Raw genomic sequence first — 6,000 nt, forward strand, 5'->3', positions numbered from 1 at the left:
CGTCGATGAGAGAGAAACATCAACCAGCTGCCTCTTGCACACCCCCTACAGGGGATGTGCCTGCAACCAATGTACATGCCCTTGACCAGGATCGAACCTGGGACCTTTCAGTCCGCAGACCGTGCTCAACCACTGAGCCAAACCGACTTCGGCTGAAGAAAATTATATTTTATGGAGATATTCTGGAAGCAATAAACAGGATAGACAAGAGTAGTGAGGGTTTGAGAGGTTGGAGGAAGAACATAAAATCTAGATGATGAGAGCCTGAGCAAGGGGAGTAAGGCTGGTAAGGAACAAATCAATAGTAGACATATTGAAAAGCGAATTTTTTTAAATTTATTTTCTTATTATAAAGGTATTAGAGGCCCAGTGCATAAAATTTGTGCACGGGTAGGGTTCCTAGCAGCTGCCAGCCAGAGCCTTCCTTCATTCTGCGCCGACCGCTGGTGGTCAGCACACATCATAGCTAGAGATCAAACTCCAGGTTGGTCGAACTCCCAAGGGGACACTTTGCACATAACTATAAAGTGTTAATAAAACGTATATAAAGTAGAAAAATAATATATATACATATATATATCAGTATTCAATATTCTAGATGTCTATATCTATGTCTATATATCAGTGCAATCAGTATTACAAATTATATTATATTTCAAACTCTTAAATCACTATAGGAAAAAGGAGGACAAGTACTTTGACAAATCTAGCAAGAAGAGAAAAATAATAAAATGATTAATAAATATTATGGAATTATAATAACTATGAACGTTTTAATTATGAATTAAAAGGCAGCATTCTTAGGTGAGGAAAAATATCTCATCATGTACTGTTTTTTTTGTTGTTGTTGTTTGTTTTTTTAAATATATTTTATTGATTTTTCACAGGGAGGAAGAGAGAGGGATAGAGAGTTAGAAACATCGATGAGAGAGAACCATCGATCAGCTGCCTCCTGCACACCCCCTACTGGGGATGTGCCCGCAACCAAGGTACATGCCCTTGCCCGGAATCGAACCCGGGACCTTTCAGTCAGCAGGCCGATGCTCTATCCACTGAGCCAAACCGGTTCCGGCTCATCATGTACTGTTTTTCAGTTCGCAGACCGACGCTCTATCCACTGAGCCAAACCGGTTTCGGCTCATCATGTACTGTTTTTAAAAACATACACCTAAGGCAGGGGACTGAGAACCGTGGTGGCTGCCAGGGTTGGATTGAGTGAGGGGCCAGCTAGCTCCTCCACTCTCGGGCTCCACTTGGGCAGCGCAGGGAGAGCTAGCTGTTACAGCTTCCTGGGGAATGAGCCAAGCTGGCTGCCAGCCCAGAGTGAACTGGTTGGACTGAGGCGCTGTGCGCTGCCATGGCCAAGCAGCACTCTGGCTCCCTGGTGGCCATACCCACTGATACGCTGTATGGCCTGGCATGCTTGGTGAGCTCCTCGATGGTACTAGATGCAGTGTACCACCTCCAGGGCTGCAGTGAGGCCAAGCTGCTGGCCGTGTGCTTGGGCCATGTGGTCGACGTCTACAGGTGCTGTCATGTGAAAATACCTGAGGGGCTCCTGAAAGACCTGTTACCAGGACCAGTGACCCTGGTGACGGAACGCTTGGAGGAGCTCAGTAAAGACCTGAACCCCTTCACTCCTCCTGTATGCATCTGGATTCCTGACCATGCCTTGATGCAGGACTTGGCCCAGATGTTTGGGGAACCACTTGCTCTCACCAGTGCCAACTTCAGCTCCCAGCCCACTTCTCTGAATGTGGAGGAGTTCCAGGACCTCTGGCCTCCGTTGTCCTTGGTAATTGATGGGGGGCCAATGGGGATGGCAAGAGCCCCAAGTGTTGCCTCAGCTCAACTCTGGTTGACTTGTCTGTGCCTGGAAAATTTGGTATCATTCTTGCAGGCTGTGCCCTGGAAAACACTATGGTTGTCCTCCAAAGGAAATATGGGCTGCTCTCTCACAGGGATCCTGCTGAGACTTGGGAGGCAGGGGGACCCAGGGACTGATGCTAGATCTTACATGTCTTTCTACTGGTGGATGCCAAGGCCTCACTTGCAGAGGCCACTGGGCCACAGCATCACTAGTCTGACTTTCAAGGCAGTTTGTATTTATGAACACTGTAACCAGGCCCCAGAACAAGCTGGTTTAGCTTCACACCTGGGGAAGGGGGCTATATTTATTGTCTGTAATTTCATATGTCAGCCAAAAACTGAATAGAGACTTTAAGAACATTCCTAGGATGCTCTTGTTCTGATAAGCTTCTTCTCCCCACCCCTCTCTTTTTGTAAATTCTTAAAATATAATTAAAATAACATTTGGAATCTAGTGAGAGGTGTAGAGGGCCCCCTGGGAAGGCACATGGGAATTTCTTGAATTATTATCAGCTAAACTCAGAGTGACAGGCAGAGCCAAGCCCTGGGAACATGCTTCCCCAAAAAGGCTGGACATGTTATCAGTACTGACTTTTTACCTTTGCCCAGGTGTCTTTGATACGTAAATCCAGTCAAGCACCAGGAATGCTTGGGCCTACTCAAGAATGCAAATAAGCTCCTTTGATCCTAAGTTTTGGTGATATTTCCTGGTATTTGGGGGTATATAAATAAAAACACTGCATGGGCTTCAGGTCCCTGCCCCTCCATCAGAGGAGGCAACATCCCACCCAGCTCCCAGCTTGATTCTATTTATGCATCTTGCTTACTTGTTTGCTTTTATTTCTTAATCCACAGCCGCCTCCACTCAGGAACTGGACCCGCTCCTTTTCTGTGCTGGATGCAGAAAAGAGAGAAACCCCCAAAGAGAGATGGTGGTATTTAAGGTCCAAATAAGCTAGAGTGCCAGTTGGTGCTGTTTAAAAGTTTCAAATGACCAAAGGCTTGAATTTTGTGCTCCTGAAGCTGGAACCAGGTTAGCATAAAGGCTGTAGAGCACATGTGTCAAACACAAGGCCCGCGGGCCAAATCCAGCCCGCCAGGCCTTGCAATGTGGCCCGCACCGCGCTGTCATCACTGCACTCCGCTGTCAGTTTATGACATTGTCAGTTTATGACTGTTCAGTAAACCATTCGGCCCGCGATTTAGGCTGGATTTTAGATTTTGGCCCCTTCTCTGATTGAGTTCGACACCCCTACTGTAGAGTGACAGGCCAAACACTTTCCTCTGAACCAGGGGCTGGTGGTGTGGCATGTTGTAATTGCCTGACGGAGGGTCATTGTTTTCTATTAATGGTGTGAAGTCAGCTCAGTTGGCAGGGAGTAAGATGGGGGATCCAAATTAAAGAGTATACTATCTAATAAAAGAGTAATATGCAAATTGGCTGTACATTTGCTACACCCACCAATCAGGAGCAAATATGCAAATAAACCCAACCAAGATGGCTGCAGCCACAGAGAGCAGGAGGGAGGCTTGGGTTTCCTCAGCAATGGAGGAAGCCAAGCTTTCCGCCTGCCTTTGCAGCCCAGGCCTCCACTCAATGTTACAAAGTTTCAATTATAGAAGATAAATAAATCCCAGATCCCAGGGTCTCCGCTTGGGTCACCAGGGGGTGTGGCTGGCCTGCAAACCACCATAGCCCCTTGCCCAGGCCATCCCACACCCCAAGGGAACCCCCACCCTGATACAAGACGCCCTTCAGGGCAAACCAGCTAGCCCCAACCCATGCACCAGGCCTCTATCCTATCTAATAAAAGAATAATATGCAAATTGACCATAACTCCAACACACAAGATGACTGCCCCCATGTGGACACAAGATGGCCACCACAAGATGGCCAGCAGGAGAGGGCAGTTGGGAGGGGCCAGGCCTGCAAGGGAGGGCAGATGGGGATGATCAAGTCTGCAGAGCAGGGCAGTTAGTGATGAGCAGGCCAGCAGAGGAGGGAACTTGGGGGTGACTGGGCCTGCAGGGAAGGGAAGTTGGGGGGGGGGATCCAGGCCTGCAGGGGAGAGCAGTAGGGGGGACCAGGCCTGCAATGGAGGGCAGTTATGGGTGACCACACCTGCAGGGAAGGGCAATTAGGGGCAATCAGGCTGGCAGGGGAGTGGTTAGGGGTTGATCAGGCTGGCAGGCAGAAGTGGTTAGGTGCAATCAGGAAGGCAGGCAGGTGAGCAGTTGGGAGCCAGCAGTCCTGTGAGAGGGATGTCTGACTGCCCGTTTCGGCCCGATCCTAATGTCTAGACAGCTGAGCCGAACCGGAACACATGACACACAAGACAGAATTAGTATGCAATCACATAGGGTTTATTTACCTATTCCTAGTGGGTCCTCGGCTCCAGTAAAGGCCACCCGGCGATGTATGCTGAAGGACAGATGACGAAAACTGAGACAGACAGGCGGCTGCAGCTGTTTCAGGCTCACACGGCAGAGCAATCGGGCTTGTCTCTCAGAGCAACATGGAGTCCTCCTATTATCAGGCAGGAGACCTCAACTGAAGATGGTCTCAGGGTTATATAGATTGTGGTAAACAACTTGTGTCCTTATCAGTGTGGGCCAGACGGTGTGCCTTATGCTGGGAGCAGGGCGTTTACACTTTAAGGGTTCAGAGCTTTTACATCAAGATAGGGGAGTGTTCATTAATTTTGGAAGTTACAGGGTATTGGGGGGTTTCCATATAGCAAACATTTCACATAATAATTATTTCATACATTAGAGGGGTTACATTATTATAAAATTCAGTAACAATGGTAATCATCATATTTTAGAATAAAACAATGAGATATTTCTATTAAAGTAAAATACAGAGGAGAGACCTCTTCTTTATTAATCAGTATAAATCAGCATTCTCCTGGAAGTCACAGATCTTTACCAATGTGTCAAAAGGAAAACCAAATTAGAAACAAACATTCAAAATGAAAAGACAAACTTTCCTTATTTACAACTGACATGATTCTATAGCTAGGAATTAAGCATAATTAACTGGGGAACAAATACAGAACTAAAAACAGAGTTTAAAATGATGCCTGGATATAAGATAAATGCAAAACCCTTTGTTGTAAAGATGCCAGTTCTTGATAGGTGACTCAAAATTTCTGAGGCACTTCCAGGAATTTTTTTCTTTTTATTGGAGTTGATGAGTTAATTCTATAATTCTTCTGGAAAAAGAAAATGTAAACAAATAGCCAAATAAATTCTGGGGGGGTAAAAAGAATGGGTTTCAAAATATATTTAATAAAAAATTAATTAAAGTAGTTAAAATAATTAATCCAGTAATTAAAGCAGTGATATATTAGCTCAGTAATAGACAAAAATTGAACATAAAATAAACAAGTCTGCTCATATAATTCATGATGAAAACAGAATTCCAAATTAGTGTAAATATCATTCAATACAATAAATAAGTTAGGAAAACTATGTTTTCTGAAAAAATTAAAGTAGGTTCCTACTTTTGACCATTGGTATACACACACACAAAAACAACAATGACAATTCCATATGGATTAAAGCACTAAGAATAAAATATGTACAGTAAAATATTAGAAAAAATATTGAATAATATTTTTATAACTTTGGGATATAGAAACCTACCTTAAAATGGGACAAAACCAAGAAACTATAAAAAATTAAAATGTTTGCCTATTTACATAATTAAATCTTGATGGAAAATAGCATTATAAATAAACTTGTAAAAAGCCAAATGGCAGACATTTATAATATTGTATATAAAAGACAAAAGGATACTATCTCTAGTATCAAGAAAGAAACAAAGATAAATGACTCAAAAGAAAAATAGGCAAAGGAGATGAACAAGCAATCTCCAACAAAATAGAAATAGCTAATAAATATATTAAAAGGTGCTTAACTTTAATAGGGGGTAGGAGGAATAACTTAAAGGAATGAGATTGGATTTTTCATCCAAAATGCTGACAAAATAAAAAAGAATGATAGCATCCAAGCCTGCTACAAAGGCAATTTAGCTCAAACCCTTTGATCTGGCAGTTATATTTCTAAGGTTCTAGCCTATAAAATACTTCTAAACATGCAAAAAATATATGTAAAAGAATGCTTTGT

At 43.7% G+C, this 6,000-nt stretch overlaps 1 pseudogene across 1 annotated transcript in view; it reads left to right on the forward strand.

Annotated features, from left to right (window-relative positions):
- Positions 1–2,004, forward strand: part of LOC311615577 (threonylcarbamoyl-AMP synthase-like) — a 33,150-nt pseudogene extending 31,146 nt beyond the window's left edge. Inside the window, exon 4 of the transcript in view lies at positions 1,307–2,004. The product of the transcript in view is annotated as a threonylcarbamoyl-AMP synthase-like (transcript). The remainder of the gene's footprint in view (positions 1–1,306) is intronic.
- Positions 2,005–6,000: the final 3,996 nt, after the last annotated feature.

This window comes from Pipistrellus hanaki, assembly GCF_964339955.1.
Source record: "Pipistrellus hanaki genome assembly, chromosome: X".
Taxonomy (NCBI): domain Eukaryota; kingdom Metazoa; phylum Chordata; class Mammalia; order Chiroptera; family Vespertilionidae; genus Pipistrellus; species Pipistrellus hanaki.